The sequence below is a fragment of the Solanum stenotomum genome, chromosome 1 (genome assembly GCF_019186545.1).
Source record: "Solanum stenotomum isolate F172 chromosome 1, ASM1918654v1, whole genome shotgun sequence".
NCBI lineage: Eukaryota > Viridiplantae > Streptophyta > Magnoliopsida > Solanales > Solanaceae > Solanum > Solanum stenotomum.
Genome location: NC_064282.1, coordinates 87,897,475 through 87,914,710, shown reverse-complemented (window position 1 = coordinate 87,914,710; position 17,236 = coordinate 87,897,475). Strand labels below are relative to the sequence as shown.

At 33.7% G+C, this 17,236-nt stretch overlaps 1 pseudogene; it reads right to left on the bottom strand.

Annotated features, from left to right (window-relative positions):
* Positions 1-1,047: 1,047 nt before the first annotated feature.
* Positions 1,048-17,236, bottom strand: part of LOC125858289 (uncharacterized) — a 30,730-nt pseudogene continuing 14,541 nt past the window's right edge.

Genomic DNA, 17,236 nt, shown 5'->3' with positions numbered 1-17,236 from the left:
ACAATGAATTCATACATGTATTGCTGGTGAAAGATGAGAACAGTTCTTACTGTGACTTGCCCTAGCGAAACTTTACTAAACAAGCAAAGAATGGTTCAGCTCAGGAACAATAACTTCCAACTCTTTCTTGTGACATTATAACACAAATATAAAACACCTGGATTAAAAATACAAAGGTCACATTTTTTCTTTTTTTTATCAACTCCTAAATCAGATGAAAATTATAGAATAAGAATTGACATTTCTGTAAGCTATTTAAAAGAATACTTATTTACGTTATTTTTGTTAGGCGGTTAGGAGTTTGGTAACCGCACATAACCTTGTAGGCAACAACACATAGCCCCAAAGGCAAGTAATAAGGCTACAAGCAATATGATTATACGTGATACCTCAACTTGATCTCAACTGACAACTAAACGCTCCAACTCATCCTCACTATGGTGACTAGCACATTAAGATGATGAAGACGAGGAAAACTTTAAAAGCAATAGAGGTGTCTCTGTTGACTTTGCCAACATCAGAAACAATTGTGGAATCATTTCATTGGTTCCTCTGTCTTACAGAGTAGTTATGATAGAATGAGTCTTTAGCGGTTAAACATGCCAATGGTACTCCAAGTAGTTGTCCGTCCAAATTAGACTTGATAGCAGCAAGACGTGACCAGTACGTAGCATTGTGCACGAACAGAACAAACAGTAATCAAATCCTTCGCTAAGTTTAAAAGTAACGTTCGAGTTTTACAAGTTCCATCTTGTGCTACTACTTTATGATATGTAGAAATAAATTATACGACTGATAAACAGATATTAGACACATCTTGGATCGTTAGAGCATTCAATTGGACGATATGTAAGGGAATTCAAGTCCAAAACACTGTCTTGGATTATTCAAGGCAAAATCAGTTGTTACCGAGTTTGAAAATAGTTCTGTTACAGACTCATGATGGACCAAAGTTGCAGTAATCTGCTATCTGAACTTTTTTTCATTGAAGCACAACCGACGTATCATGAAGAAGAGACTATAATATCCGAAATGAGAATCTTCCGATCATAACTCAAGAAATGTAGTATCCAACACAGCCGACCCTGAAGCAGCCTCTACTGGAACTTCTTTTCCATCGATTCTTCTTGCCCCAGTCTCCGGCATCTTTGATTCTTGACTGGTCCTGTTTCCCCTTTCTCCCAACATTTGTAATGTTATCTAATGTCGGCAATTTTTATTTTAAATCTGAGATGCAAGCAAGAGAGCTCAAGGCATTATGGACTTGCTACAGATGCATTTCTTGTCAAATTTGAATTATTCAAAATTACTGCATTGTGGAATGCATCTCGTCACATTGCGTGTAATTACAAGCTAATGACAAATTTAGAATGCAATTTCTCTTCCTGCTCTTGGATTGCCAAAAAGTTGCACCATAACAGTAAACTTTCCACGTGAATCAAACGATTACAGAGATGAAATAGAAATGAGAGAATGAAAGAATAAAGCACCCAGAGACTCTAAAATGTTGTTGCTACACTTTCAAATACTGTTTATGTTTAGGATACACACAAGCATATGGCAAGTGGAATTGTGCATTACGAATCCTTATCAATAAAAGATCTTTCTTCATCTCTCCTCCTGTTAAAGAAATAAGTAACGTTTTAACACAGAAAAGGGGAGAGTAGATTATACGTTGTGGTTTATAGGATTCGTTAATTTTCAAAAGAATCCACAGCAGACTATGTCACAAGCTAAGAAAATTATTTTATTTTTCTCTTGTTCTGTTTTATGGGATTCATTAATTCTCAGGCAAACTCCTCTGAACTTGCCTTATTGATTCAAGTAAATATTTGTTGATCCGAAGAAAGTAGACAGGATGGGGAAAATAGAACCTGTTCAACAATATCAAATGACTGTGTCATTCAAAATGTATTTCACATACCACAATTCAAAATTTGTTAAAATTGAAGTCTGATGTAATAAGGAGTGATAATGGAACTGGATTTGTCAATACTCAATGATCCTGCTATTCATGTGTTTTTTGTGAATATGTATGTTACTTTGAGAGAAGGTGTTTTTCCCTTCAGGAATTACAGGAGGTCAGTTACAGGCTTTGTGATTAAACTAGAAGAGTCTCTAATATCCTCTAAATCAAAGAAACAGCTTCAGTCTCAAGAAGCCTTGCATCCACAGTAGCTGAGTTAATTTGACGATCAACTACAACTTGTATATCATGAGAGGACTAGACATATTGATATAAACGGTCACTTTGTTAGGGAAAATATTCATTCCAAATAGTGATCAACCAGCAGATGCATTAACCAAGAGCCTAAATAAAGTGGAGAATGAGTATCTTACATCCATACTTGGTGTTCTAAACATATTTATATCACCAAGCTTAAGGGGGAGTTAGTTACCATACAATTAGTTAAATTAGTTACCGTACAGTTAGTTAAATTAGTGACTATGTAGTTATTTAAGTTAGTTATTGTAATTAACTAGTCAGCTGGTGTATATATAGTCAACTACAATGAACAGAACAACAAATAAATGGGATATTCTCTCACGAAATAAGATTCAGCTTTCTCTTCTTCTTCATCCTCTTCTACTTCATATTACTAACATCAGTTTCTGCCTTGAGGCGAGCAGAGCCATTTCAATCAAGTTAGATATCGAAGTGTAGTTCATCAAAACTCTCAATTTGAACAATGGAAGCAGAGGTTTATACAAATTAATGCTATATGACATGAAAGAAAAAGAACAATTTAGAAATAAAATCGTGAGTGATTCAACACTTCACTTTTCGTGGTTGATATAATAAGTCTTGGATTGTTCTCAAATGGAAAGAAACTTAATTTCTACATAGAGAGTCTTTCGACATAACTATAAATGCCATAGATGTAACTCTCCTTAGGAAGAGCCTTGATTTTTAATTCCTTCCAACTCTTTCTTGTGACATCATAACACAAACATAAAACACCCGGATTTAAGTTCAGAGTGAAGAGAATATCTGCATCGCTAACTTTGCATAATGATGTGATTCGAAGGTAAGATTTAGATGATTGCAACACTAATATATCGTTCCATGTTGAAGGAAAACGAATGATATGTCCCTCCCATTTTCTTTTTGGAGTCTGCTCTAAAATCCACAAGTTCAAGTATCCAATTACCCATTCTCTGTAATCTATGACCACTAATTTACCCTTCACCTCTATCAACTCGTAATAGTACATTGACTCACGCAAGACATTCCACAATGCAATAGTTTCGGATTTTTCAGATTTAACATCAATTGCGGCAATAGCACCACCATCAATAAATTGATAGATAACTCCACTAAAGCAAACACTGGGTTTAGAATACGGAATAGAAAAGGAAATGCTTTGAGTCTCTCTCCATGATTTGTCTATGCCTAAAGTGAAAACACATTGTCTTTGTTTGTATCTTTCAAACGTTGAACAAAAAACTTTGAACTTCTTTTCTTCTGACTCAAAACCTAATGAATAGTTACAAGGACAAAATTCTTCCTTTATGTTGGGAAGAAATCTTACTTCTCTGGTACTCGGATTGAAAATTGCAGCAGGTCGTATAGATAATGGGTCCCAAATGTAAAATAAACCATTAATGCAATTCATCTGAGAATATGCAAGAACATGGACGTCGAGGTCATTAAAACTCGCAATTTGCAAAAAGGGAGCGGAATCTTTTTCATCTTCTCTTTGCTCAACAGTGCAAAAAAATGATTCCCTTCCGCGCAGAAAGAATTTTGTTCCACCAGGATGGCTCATAGAACGACAAGTATGAATATTCACAAAAACAGATTCTGAGACAAGAGACTTACAAATTTTTGTAATACACTTGAAACACATTAAAGACTCCACCGGAAGCCATGTGAATATTTCAAAAATAATTTCTTCGGGAATTGATATATTCATCATTTTATTCATAGTTGGACGGTTTTTTTAGGTCTAAAATCCTTGGCGTATATTTATGAGTTGATTTGTTTCGGGGTTTAATACATTAGGAGTTTTTTTTCTCTGTCAAAAAATAAAATAAAATAGTAGATGCTTTCTATTAGAATAAGGAGGAAAAAAAAGTAGTAGACCTTTTTTCTTAAACCGAAAAGGGTTTTTTCATTTGTTTTGCAGGATGTCAGTAATGTGCGTCAATACAAAATGGCTAAGTGGTTATTTATTCATAAAGAAACTAGTAAAACTAAGCGTTGAAATTTAATATCGTGGAATTTATAAATAATACTTAAAATATATCAGTCATTAAAACTAAAATACTATATTATCTTACATACTAGATTACATAGTAACAAACATTAATAATGTAAAGAAAAATGAAAATTATTATATCTTATCATTTATCCTTAATAATACAAGCATAAATTAATGACTGTAAAAATACATACCAGGATATGTAATACAAGCAACGGTGTCAGTGAGCCACTCAACAGGAGCAAAGTAAACAAATATTTAATTGTGAAGAAGAAGAGGTTCATAATTTTCGTTGTTTTAAAATGAGAGGAAATCCCTCTATTTATAGACAACAAAGGGTAGTGTGAACAAATTTTTATTGTGCCTTATCGGAAATGTTATAACTATTTGAAAAAGTTGCAACCCTTCGGAAATGTCACAACCTCTCATAAAAGTCACAATTTTTCATAAAAGTCGCAACTCTTCATTAAAGTCGTAACTTGTCATAAAAGTCACAACTATTCATTAAAGCTACAACTTTTCATAAAAGTTATGACTTTTCATAAATTTTGTAACTTTTCATGAAAGGGAAAAACTAGTTTTGTAAATAAATAAATTAAAAGGGAATTCTGGTTTGTGATAGCGTCACGTAGGCGGGCCTAAAGTTCTCTTTTATATATAATAAATGATATATGATACTAGGGAGCAGCTTTTGTAGAATTTGCCCTTTTGTGGTAGTTTCACATTACTGGGTCACAAACTCTGATGTTGCTTACTGCCAGTGAAGATCTCAGTATTGTGGACTGTCAAGCCTATCTTATTGGTAAGGCATTGGTCCCGGTATTATTGATTCCTGAACCAGGTTGCACTCGTTGGCCATGTCCCGGAGAGATGTTATTTAACTGGTCATTACTTGCCACGCGCCGTTGCATCATTCATCCACCTACTCGAGACATTTTATATGCTTTTCGAGATAGTGAATATGTATGAACTAATTGTAGGGACATGACCACATGCCAACGACTACCATTCTTTGATTTGTTACTGATTTGCTACCTTTTTTTCTCAATTCTTTTTTTGGATCTCTCAAATAATTGAAAATTGAGTATAACAGATGCAAAGAATTTATATATCCAAATTTCAAACCCAATAACAAATAGTTGTCTAAGGGTTTTACCCAAAGAAGAAGTTTTAAATGGAACAAGGAGGCACTGCAAAACTGAAGGAGCCAGGTGGAACGTAATTTGTATCAGTTGCTTGGTATTGACAAACTCTTGCGACTCTTGTTCCTGATTCAAAATCCAGCTACCTTGTGTTTACTTGGATGGGTCTTTACTTGGATGGGTTATTTTAATTCAATTTTTGTTCAGACTTTTGAATTTTTTTATAAAAAATAATAATGACATGGCCGAATTATAACACGTGTCAAAAATGGTTTTGCAAAACCACTGTTAAAAAATAGTGGCATGAATAAGCCTTTTCTTAAAACGTAAAGGCATAGATGAGCCAAACTTTTAACGAATGACATAAATGAGCATTTTCTAAAAGTTTGATGGCATATTTGAGCCTTTTCCCATATTTTACTTACGTATACATAATGTAATTTTCTGACAAAAAGGGTTCAGATGAACACTTAGTCCTAAGTAACTCTGCCCCTGATCACACAATATAAAGTAATTTAATTCAGGTTTGCTTTCTTATTTTTTTCAGAAAGAAAAATTGTACTTTTTTCCTACCAATTTTACTTTTTTATAATTAAGCAAAAATGCAATTATACATCCAATATTAAAAAAATATTGAGGCCCCCAATAATAAAAAGACATTATTATCACATAATTAAAGTTAAGATCACATAATCTAAGTTAAGATTTTGTTCAAGAAACTAGTAAAAAATTAGTAATATCATTCCATTGATTAACTAAGATTAAAAAAAGAAAATAACAGTTCAATGCATAAAATAACTTCTTTGTTAGTTGGTCAACATTTTTGAGCCAAACACATAACAAAAAATATAATTGATCCATTTTGACTAGTTCAAGAATATATTTGACCATTTTTCTTTTATAATTAAGCAAAAATAAAATCATGCATCCCTTATTCAAAAATTTGATGTCCAAAACAGAGAAAATACGACTTTATTAACCATCTTAAATTCACATACAAATTTAAGATTATGTTTGCATGATCAACTTGGACACATGACATCCAAGTTGTCTTTAGTAATAAAACAAAAGTACATAACTTCGAAATTAAAATTCTAATAAAAAGCATAAATTAAAAAAGTGCAACATATTCATGTGTGATATGTTGTTCTTCTTCATATATAGTTTGTGAATCCTCCTCCATTTTAAGACACCATAGCATCGATCTAATCACCATCTTTTAATCCAGGCTTCATAAAAACAGAAACATGAAAACAAATTTAAAAATTACATAATTTTAAATTAATGATAAATTAGATTAAATTATATGCAAATTACGGTCTTACTTCATCAATAGTCTTTGCTGGTGAAATGCGTTGTCCATCCAAGACAAATCGAACTGTTTTCCAGTCTATTAATTCCCTACAGTATGTCATGAAGACCCTCTTCATAACCATAGCAGGCGATACACTTAAAATCGTAATTGATCCATCCTATAAAAATAAAAATAAAAATTAGGAACATAATTTTTTTTTAAAAAAATTATATTAGAGAGAGTGAAATGATGAACTTGAGATTGAACTTGGATATCAAAATTATTTTGTCATGACCCGAGCCTACACCCTGGACGTGGCCGACACTCGAAAACCATTTCTGGTCCCCAAGCGAACCCTCATCCTGGCTGACTACAAGCGAAAAACTGATTCAAGCATACGAAACTTAAAAACTGAAATAAAAGTTCATAAAACTTAAATTCAAACTTTAACTCAAATGAAAATTCTGAATAATAAAATATATTCAACTCGCCCCAAAATTGGCAACTAAGTCTTTGAAATATTTAATAAAATAAATAAATAATACAGACTTCTCAACTATACTGACTATCTATGAAGCCTCTAATTGATAAAGATGAAAGTCGGGATAAGACCCACGACATCCTGACTAAACTGAAAGGTAAATGAAATCCTCCGGAAGCAAGGAGGCTCACCATAGCTAACGCGAAGTCTCGGATGTATCAACAAAGCTCATGTTGATAATCTTGAATACCTGTGTCTGTATCATGAGAAGAAGCAGGACAAACGGCTCAGTACGTGGAATGTATGAGCATGTAAGAGGAATTTTAAAGCATAAACATAAGCTTGAAACTTGATAAAAAGGAAACAATACTTACATCTTCTCAAACTTATTCAACTCAAAGAATACTCATGGATAAGATGCTCAACTCAGAGATTAGATACTCAACTCAAAGATATGATACTCAACTTGAAATACTCAACTCATGATACTCAAGGATAATGCAATAGTAAAAGATGCAATATATGGAAAACTTATAAAACAGTAAAAGCAACTTAGTTCATTAAAGAAAATGCAATAACAAACTCAAACAAACTCAACTTTACTTATATAATAAAGTAATATAGTTTCTGTGGGAGATTCACTAACCGGCAACCACCACTATGAGCCTAAGTGGTGATATAACGTCTTGCCCACGCTGCCAGAACTGTCTTATACTTTGCCGTCATATAGAACGCTTAACTTAGTGGATTCACTAGACTATGCTAAAAGCATCTTAAGGAGTCATCTAAAAAGTATGATCCTTTACTACCCATGATGATTACATGGTTTATGGAGACTTGAGTTAATATGAACTCGCATCCCCACAATACTACTCCCAAAATATACTTAGCTCATATGTTTGTAAAAACAAAACTCTTTCTTTGAATTGAGATAATTACTCAAAACTTAGCTTAAAAGTTTTCTTGGAATCGATGTTCCCTTTTCTTGCTCAAATGTGAAAACATTTATAAACTCTTTGGGAATACTTAGTTCCCCTATAACTTTTTGAGAAATGGACTCAACTATTTACTCTTTGCTTAACTTGAAACTTTCAGTCTTAAAACGAAGTTAAAACGTTTATAAAAAACTTTACTCTTACTCTTTACTTAACTTCAAAGCTTAAGTCTTAAAACAAAGTTTAAACATTTGTAAAAGACTTCTTAAAATATGGTTCATGCCGAATTATGGACATGAACGACTCAATGCAAGGTTTTCAATAACCAAGATAGAACTCAATACTTGGAACTCAAGAACTTCAATAATACTACTCACTTCAAGAATGCTCAACAAAGAGGGTTCATGTGGAATTTATGAGTATGAACTACTCAACTCAAGGGCTCAAAGATACTTCTCGTTTCAAGATTTTTCGACTTATAGGGTTCATGCAAAATTATGGACATGAATAACCCAACTCAAGGACTTCATGGGTAGCATGTAATATTCCCATGATTAGGAATGTAATCTCAAATGGGTTAGAAATTCAATACTTAAGACTTAGGATATGAAGATATTACTCCTCTCATAGATACTCAACTTTTGGAGTTCATGCGGAATTTATGGGCATGAACGACTTGACTCGTAGGTCTACATAACATTATGGAACTCATGTATACAAATCTTCTGTTTCTCTTACTTACTTCCTCAAAACTTAACTCAAATCGATGATGGATCTCAAAGGATTCACAACTGAACTCAAAGGTTTTCTTGAACTCTACTCTTAACTCTCTCTTGAACGTGAATTATGAATTCAAGAGTTATGGTTCATGATATGAAGGATCACATGAATGACAAAGTAGATTCATGAATAAATTCTCCTCATCCTCATACTCACTTGCTCGAGTCTTGAAACAAGTTACTAGAAGTTGTAGAAGACTCCTCAAAAGAACTCGAAGGGACTTTCTTAGAATGTTTGAAAGAATTCTCAAAACTTAACTCTTAACTCTACCTTGAATTTGAATTATGAATTCAAGGTTATGATCATGTTAGGAATGATTTTAGGTGTTTAGAAGTAGCTTAGAGTAGTTAGAATCGAAAAGGAGTGAAGGTGCACTTTAAACGAACTCAGACGGGGCAACCAATGACAAATTGGATGGGGCAGGCGACCCTGGCGCTATGGGTGGCGCGGAGCGCCAGCCCCTAAATTTCAGAGGTGGGTTTGGGGTGCTTTGGCAGGCGCATCACGCCAGGTCCCCAACCCAGAAAATCTGACGAACTTCTTTGCTCGTTTTCTCACCCTAACTCGCCTAGAATCGAACGGTTTCTTCCCCAATCACTTAGAATCAATTACTTAACATAAGTACACTCTAATATACTCAATACATCCCTTAAAACACTCACTTTGATCTCAAGAAATCATCAAAAATCCAACACAACAAGATTTAGAAAGAACTTCAAGAATACCTATCAAGAACTTAAATCCTTCAACTTTTTGAGAATGAAAATTCGCTGAAAATAATATGTTTGGCATGTGGCTGAACAAACCCAACACTATGGAAGCTTACATACCTCTTAGGGATTAGACCCATGGCGAAAATCCGCAACAAGACGCAAGAATCTCGACGAACGCTTGATCATCTCCTCTTTTCTTTTCTTTTCTCTTCTTGAACTCTCAACTAAAACCCTAGGCTAATTTAAGATTATAAAACTGAACTTAATAGGATTAGACCCTTAAAAATATTACTAAACACGACTTAAATCTGTTTGGATAAGGAAAAGACTAAAATACCCCTTACTATTTCCGGCTAACTTTCCTTAACTGGACAGCCTAACTTCAAAAGACCATATCTTACTCATCCGACCTCGAAACTTAGCAAACTCGGTGGCGTTGGAAAGATAATTCAAATATCTTTCCTATGGTATCTTGTAATACACTTAAATCATCATTAGCTATGAGTTATAGTTGTTTGAAGTCGACCCAAAACTCATACTTAGCTTAAGTTGCAAAATTTCAGATTTTTCTATTTCCAATTTAATTCTTTTTGGAACTCAAGGTGCTACATCTAGTGACCTTAACACTTAAGAAATTATTAATTCCTTAGTAAAATCTCACTCACTATGAAGAACGGTTCGAGTCTTAGTTTAAAAATTTTTCTGAGGTGTTACAATATCTCCTTCTTGGAATCATTCGTCCTCGAATGACGACTGGACTGGGTATGTAACGAGGTTATTCTTACTAAGGTCTGAATATAATGGTGTACTCTTACTATATTCAATCTTAACCCAATTCTTAGGTTCAGGTTCTATGCCTCTCTATAGGAAGTCTCATCCCAAGACCATTACTCCTAACCACCACATTCAAGCTTAGTACTCGAACAATTCCATGAAATCCTACTAACCAACTCCTTCAGATCCACCTAAGGGGTCTCATTTAACTATTTCTCTTAGTAAAACCTCATTCTAATCTTCCTCCTTATTTACAAACTTAGATGGAACTATCATACCATCATCATCACGATATGATCATTAACCTCCTCTTTCTAACATCACTTCATTACTAAAAGGACCTCTAAAAAGATATAACCCAAACTCTTTGGAATTCATTACTATCTTACTCTCAAGCACTTGACTCGATTTCTCATCTTATCATCTCACCCTTAGGTCTAAAGCTAACACTTGAAAGCTATGGACATATTCCATCATCTCTAAATGGTCTACCTCTTCTTTTAATCCAACACTTGGGAGAAGTTTTATCTCATGCCTACCAACCTCTCTATAAGTGGTACTAAGACCTCTTTCTAAGGTATTTCCCTTAACCTCTTCTGGTTAGGTACCCTCTCGGTACACCTCTTAACACTCTTATTAGTCTTGTGACTTAGCCACACTTCACTGCCCTTATCTAAACGCTAGGGTCTCTCACTTGTACCACTCATATCTATTGGAGCTAACATTTCAATTCCTCACTTACTCTATGCCAAGTCTACAAGATCAAATCTCAATACTAACATCATCACCCTCTCAAACAAATCATAAGCCTAGTTTAGATCTATCACTTCATAAATACTCTGCTCTTTTATTCAACACATGAATTTAGTCTCCTCTAATACGATGGCACATCGACATCAACTCTATTCTGGTTAACAAACATATACTCTATCTCATCTTGACTAGCAACTCTTACTCTACCCATAAGGGAATGCTCCTCATTACTAACTTGCTAGGTGAATGACTATAGTAACATAGTTTGTCAAAACACCATCTCCCTTATTAGGATTACTAAACCTCTGCATACTTTCCTCTAACTATGGGCTCTTTAACTACTATTACTCATGATCTCGTAGCTCATGCTACCTTTTCGGGTGAAAATCATATCCAAGCTCTAAACATACTTCTTAAAAAGGATCTCAGCTGAAAAAGGGCATAAGGAAAAGAGTACAACTTGCTTTTAGCTCAAATGCACGATTCATATGAATATGAGGGCATTACTATGAAACTTTACACTTAACTTACTCTTGGACTTCTCTTAAGACCCTCTGGAGTCTCATGACTTCCTCAAAACTCTTGCTAAGAACAACTCATCGACAAAGAACTGACTCTGCTTTTCAACCACCTCTAGTATGATGGGTAGTCGAATTATTCTGACAAATGCACGAGTAAGAATAAGTCTCTATGACATAGCTCTATTGCACGATTAAGAGTATGAAAGAAGGGAAACTTTTCTTAAAGGTCTGTAATCCCTCGATTATAGAAGTGGGGCCCTCACAACCATAAACAAGGTCCTAGTTGACACGGCTTCATAGACACCCTAGGACACTTGAACTCTGTGCTCTGATACCAAGTTTGTCACGACCTGACGCTACATCCTGGACGTGGCCGGCACTCGAAGACCATTAGTGGTCCCCAAGCGAACCCTCATCTTGGCTGACTACAACCGGAAAACTGATTCAACCATACAAAGCTTAAAAACAGAAATAAAAGTTCATAAAACTTAATTCAAACATTAACTCAAATGAAAACTCTGAATAATAAAATATATTCAACTCACCCCAAAATTGGCAACTTAAGTCTTCGAAATATTTAATAAAATAAATAAATAATACAGACTTCTCGACTATACTGACTATCTATGAAGCCTCTAATTGATAAAGATGGAAGTCGGGACAAGACCCACGACATCCTAACTAAACTGAAAGGTAAATGAAATCCTCCGAATGCAAAGAGGCTCACCATAGCTAACTCGAACTCTCGGATGTATCAACGAAGCTCCTGTTGATGATTCTGAATACCTGTGTCTGCATCATGAGAAGATGCAGGACAAATGGCGCCGTAAGTGGAATGTACGAGCATGTAAGAGGAATTCTAAAGCATAAACATAAGCTTGAAACTTGATAAAAAAGAAACATACTTACCTCTTCTCAAACTTACTCAACTCAAGGAATACTCATGGATAAGATGCTCAACTCAGAGATTAGATACTCAACTCAAAGATATGATACTCAACTTGAAATACTCAACACATGATATTCAAGGATAATGCAATAGTAAATTATGCAATATATGGAAAACTTATAAAATAGTAAAAGCAGCTTACTTCGTTAAAGAAAATGCAATAACAAATTCAACTTTACTTATATAATAAAGTAATATAGTTTCTGTGGGAGATTCTCTAACCGACAACCACCACTATGAGCCTAAGTGGTGATATAACGTCTTATCCACGCTGCCAGAACTGTCTTATACTTTGCCGTCATATAGAACTCTTAACTTAGTGGATCCACTAGTCCATGCTAAAAGCATTTTAAGGAGTCATCTAAATAGTATGATCCTTTACTACCCATGATGGCTACATGGTTTATGGAGACTTGAGTTCATATGAACTCGCATCCCCACAATACTACTCTCAAAATATACTTAGCTCATATGTTTGTAAAAACAAAACTCTTTCTTTGAATTGAGATAATTACTCAAAACTTAGCTTAAAAGTTCTCTTGGAATCGATGTTCCCTTTTCTTGCTCAAATGTGAAAACATTTATAAACTCTTTGGGAATACTTAGTTCCCTTATAGCTTTTTGAGAAATGTACTCAACTATTTACTCTTTTCTTAACTTGAAACTTTTAGTCTTAAAACGAAGTTAAAACGTTTATAAAAAACTTTACTCTTACTCTTTACTTAACTTCAAAGCTTAAGTCTTAAAACAAAGTTTAAACATTTGTAAAAGACTTCTTAAAATATGGTTCATGCCGAATTATGGACATGAATGACTCAATGCAAGGTCTTCAATAACCAAGATTGAACTCAATACTTGGAACTCAAGAACTTCAATAATCCTACTCAGTTCAAGAATGCTCAACTCAGAGGGTTAATGCGGAATTTATGAGCATGAACTACTCAACTCAAGGGCTCAAAGATACTTCTCGTTTCAAGATTGTTCGACTTATAGGGTTCATGCAAAATTATGGACATGAATAACCCAACTCAAGGACTTCATGGTTAGCATGTAATATTCCCATGATTAGGAATGTAATATCAAATGGGTTAGAAACTCAATACTTAAGACTTAGGACATGAAGATATTACTCCTCTCATAGATACTCTACCTTTGGAGTTCATGCGAAATTTATGGGCATGAACGACTTGATTCGTAGGTCTACATAACATTATGGACCTCATGTATACAACTCTTCTCTTTCTCTTACTTACTTCCTCAAAACTTAACTCAAATCCATGATGGATCTCAAAAGATTCATAATTGAACTCAAAGGTTTTCTTGAACTCTACTCTTAACTCTCTCTTGAACGTGAATTATGAATTCAAGAGTTATGGTTCATGATATGAAGGATCACATGAATGACAAAGTAGATTCATGAATAAATTCTCCTCATCCTCATACTCACTTGCTCGAGTCTTGAAACAAGTTACTAGAAGTTGTAGAAGACTCCTCAAAAGAACTCGAAGGGACTTTCTTAGAATGTTTGAAAGAATTCTCAAAACTTAACTCTTAACTCTACCTTGAATTTGAATTATGAATTCAACATTATGATAATGTTAGGAATGATTTTAGGTGTTTAGAAGTAGCTTAGAGTAGTTAGAATCGAAAAGGAGCGAAGATGCACTTTAAACGAACTCAAACGGGGCAACCGACGACAAATTGGATGGGGCAGGCGACCCTGGCGCTATGGGTGGCACGGGGCGCCAGCCCCTAAACTTCAAAGGTGGGTTTGGGGCGCTCTGGCAGGCGCATCGCGCCAGGTCCCCAACCCAGAAAATTTGACGAACTTCTTTGCTCGTTTTCTCACCCTAACTCACCTAGAATCGAATGGTTTCTTCCCCAATCACTTAGAATCAATTACTTAACATAAGTACACTCTAATATACTCAACACATCCCTTAAAACACTCACTTTGATCTAAAGAAATCATCAAAAATCCAACACAACAAGATTTATAAAGAACTTCAAGAATACCTATCAAGAACTTAAATCCTTCAACTTTTTGAGAATGAAACTTCGCTGAAAATAATATGTTTGGCGTGTGGCTGAACAAACCCAACACTATGAAAGCTTACGTACCTCTTAGGGATTAGACCCATGGCGAAAATCCGCAACAAGACGCAAGAATCTCGATGAACGCTTTATCATCTCCTCTTTTCTCTTCTTTTCTCTTCTTGAACTCTCAACTAAAACCCTAGGCTAATTTAGGATTATAAAACTGAACTTAATAGGATTAGACCCTTAAAAATATTACTAAACACGACTTAAATCTGTTTGGATAGGGAAAAGACTAAAATACCCCTTACTATTTCCGTCTAACTTTCCTTAACTGGACAACCTATCTTCAAAAGGCCATATCTCACTCATCCGACCTCGAAACTTTGCAAACTCGGTGGCGTTGGAAAGATAATTCAAATATCTTTCCTATGGTATCTGGTATCACACCTTAATCATCATGAGCTATTTGTTATAGTCGTTTGAAGTCGACCCAAAACTCATACTTAGCTTAAGTTGCGAAATTTCAGATTTTGCTACTTCCAATTTAATTCTTTTTGGAACTCAAGGTGCTAAGTCTAGTGACCTTAACACTTAAGAAATTTTTAATTCCTTGGTAAAATCTCACTCACTATGAAGAACGGTTCGAGTCTTAGTTCGAAAATTTTTCTGAGGAGTTACATATTTCCTAACATTTTTTGTTATGTTTTATTGGAGAAAATGAGGGATATTATACCAGTTTATATAGGAGATGAAAAGGAAAAAAATAATAAATGAAATGATTTAAGATATTATAGCAACTTATGGTTCTCTTGTCCTCTTGTGCCAAAAAATATTTATGACATATTTCAATTTATGAAGTGTTTGACTGATACAAAGTTTAAAAATGAAATTAATATTTTTGAAAATTTATGGTCAAAAATAAAATTTAGATATTCGTGTGATTATAAATTTTATTAACTAAGAGTAAATGAGAAGTTGAAACTTAGATTATTTTTGGAGGCTATAAACACTTTAATTATGACACAAAATTAGACTAAATATTCCATGAATAGATTATATCTTAAGACATAAATAAGGGTAAAATGGTCAAATTTCATTCTTAATTAATATTTCTTTTGAAGGATGTGAAATGAAAAATAAAACAAGCATTGTTATTGACTTGTGATTTCTTTTTTAAATTTATAATTTTACTTCTTTAAAAGGTTGTGTTGATTTATATGATGACAACGGTTATTTTCAAATTGAATTTAGAATGTACACAAATCTTATTTTTACCTTTGTGGGCTAGAAATGTTTTCGAAAGACTATTGGTTAAAAAAGAATGTTGCATAATGTAATAAAAATATGACAATCAGATAGCAAGATAGAAAATAAATAAAGCAACAAGTTAATTACTTCAATGGAATTAATCATGGTAAAACGGTCCAAACTCAGAACGATGCAAACTTGGTACCATTGGAAAGAAGACTCATAGGCAATTAATTTGATAGGTCATGAGACACGTAATTCATTATATGCTGAGAGATATAATTGTTTGAAGTTGGCCATTTTGCATGAACTAATGTGAAAACTTAGTTGATAGAAATACTTTGAATTGGACTTGGTGTTTGAGGTACCTTATGGCCTTAAACCACCTGCGATGCACTTAGTAAAAGACCTTAACATGATTGTATTACTTAGAAATCATCATATTCTGACCTATATGCATACGAAGGATGGTTAAAGTCTTTTCTTAGAAGTTGCAAGACATAACATAACCATAATTAAACTTCAATATTGATATCTACGACATATATTTCTTAAGCCAATTAAAATATTCAAAGATTTGAACCATTACGTAGTTTTAATATATTCGGAGAATTTATACTTTTCGAATTAAATTAAGGCCAAACTAAGAATAAATGTATGGTCTTAAAAGAAAAAAAAGATATATTTTATGAAACTAAATGCCCATATTAATGTGTAATAATTAGTCATTTTCATTTTACAGTTTCTTACAACGATTTTTTGATTCACACAAACATAAAGGTACTCATTTTTATTTTTCAAACAATCCATTCGATATAGAGAATGATGATTTTTTTTTTTCAAAAAAAAATACTAGGATCATAGAAGGTAAATATTTTGATGACGTTTAGTTTAACTAATTCACAAAAGCACGACTTAATAAAATTAATAATTTAAAGATAATTGTTAATAGGTAGTTTTATGCATTGTCTTGGATATGAAATTTTATATATTAAGATAAAATTTTAAGTAATTTAATTCAGATTTTGAACTAATTCAACGGTTTAAATGAAGACAATATTTTCTTGTATTATTTTTTTTAAAAAAAATTATACCTTTTTTCGACAAACTTTACTATTTTATAATTAAGCAAAATTAAAATTATACATCCAATATTAAAAAAAAAAAACTAAATTGAGGGCCCCAATAATGAATAGACTTTATTGTCACATAATTAAAGTTAAGATCACATAATCTAAGTTAAGATTTTATTCAAGAGACTAGTAAAAAAATAGCAACATCATTTCATTGATTAACTAAGATTAATAATGTCACACCCCGAACCTACACCCTGGGCGGGACCGGCACTCGGAGACCATTGCTGGCCCCAAGGGAACCCTTGGCCTGACTTTCTTAACTCAG